Source organism: Gossypium raimondii, unplaced genomic scaffold (genome assembly GCF_025698545.1).
Source record: "Gossypium raimondii isolate GPD5lz unplaced genomic scaffold, ASM2569854v1 Contig00291, whole genome shotgun sequence".
NCBI lineage: Eukaryota > Viridiplantae > Streptophyta > Magnoliopsida > Malvales > Malvaceae > Gossypium > Gossypium raimondii.
In genome coordinates, this window is record NW_026291391.1 from 20,001 (window position 1) to 21,642 (window position 1,642).

The 1,642-nt window shown below is 34.7% G+C and overlaps 1 pseudogene; it reads right to left on the reverse strand.

The window, feature by feature from the left end:
- Positions 1-706, reverse strand: part of LOC128038516 (photosystem I P700 chlorophyll a apoprotein A1-like) — a 2,627-nt pseudogene extending 1,921 nt beyond the window's left edge.
- Positions 707-1,642: the final 936 nt, after the last annotated feature.

The following is a 1,642-nucleotide window of genomic DNA, read 5'->3' on the forward strand; positions in this document are numbered from 1 at the left end:
TGGAGAGTTGGCCGAAATGGGCACTAAATATTTTGCGAGAGATCTCCTCCAAATCACTGGTATGGCTATCGAAATCGTGAGCATCGGCATGTAGGTTCCAGATCCAAGTGGTAGTATCGGGTCCCTTAGCTATTGTTCTTGAGAAATGGCCCGGCCTAGCCCATTCCTCGAAAGAAGTTTTTACGGGATCCCTATCTACCAAAATTTTTACTTCTGGTTCCGGCGAACGAATAATCATTGAGTCCTCCTCTTTCCGGACAACACATACAAAGAGACCCGCCAACAGTCAGTAATTAGTGAACCTATGAGAGACGCTTATAATTAGTTTCTTTCTCTTCTATCTCTCATCTATCTATCTATTTTTTATCTATCTATTTTTTCTTTAGTTATTCACTAGAGCAATTATGATCTGGAAGTCGATCCGGGGCAAGTGTTCGGATCTATTATGACATATCCATGAGGCGCTCAACGGACCTTTTTAATCTTATAAAACCTTTTTCGGACTTTACTTACATTGGTGCAAAACCCATTTTTTTGTGCAACCGGTGTAGTGTATTCATATCTCAATTAGAAGTTCCGAGGTGGAGTTTTTTTTGTCTTACATAGATAGAACAAACAATATTACTCTATCCCAAATCACGTGCGCATTCATTACTACGGGATACTCCAGTATCGATAGTTAGTCATTTGAGGGTTTTATTAGTTTTAGTTTTAAGTTTTAATAGAAATAGAAGCAGAAAATCAAATATATATATTTGATTTTGCTATATCCGTGTATTACTTATCCTTACGAAATATCAAACGAAATAGAACGATTTGAGAAAGGATATAATGAAATTCTTTGATTGGTTTTTCCCAGAGAGAGAAATGCTCCGTTTTATTTGACCCATGGGTCCAACAAAACCAAATCATTACACAATTAACAATTCCAATTAAATTAATATTTTTTACTATTTAAATATTCAAATTGAATAGAAAATCGAATTTAATAATTTTAATGGTACCGTAATTTATTTAATTAAATTAAATATTAAATAAATGGATTTAATAGAAATTAAATAGAATAAGAATAGAATTTAATAGAATTCTCTAATTTCTAATTCAAATTTCGAATCCTAAAACTAAAATAATAATAAATAAACAGAGCTCTTGTTCTTATTCGAAACGCGCGTGATCTTTAACCAATTCTGCGCTTCAATATAATTACCAGGAGTAAGCGCTATAGCCTGTTTCCAATACTCAGCGGCTTGATCGAACCAAGCCTCCGCTATTTCAGAATCCCCCTGTCGAATGGCCTGTTCTCCCCGGTCGAAATAGGCGGTTCAATTCCTTCCCTTAGAACCGTACTTGAGAGTTTCCTACCTCATACGGCTCGGCAGTCAATTCTTTTGGTGTCCCATTTTTTTACCCTACCATATATCCAATTGAATGAGATTTCTCATAGATCTATCGATTTGTCTCAGGTTAACCAAAGGGTTAATTACATGAGTTTCAAACTCTAATTTGGATTAAATTAATAATAAGTTTTATCTTTTCTCCACCTTCAGAAAAATAAAGCATAGGCATTTCAGGGCTGTCGTCCGTTAGATTTTTCTGAAAGGTAACTATCTCGGTTTCATATCATATAGAAATTTATATAGAA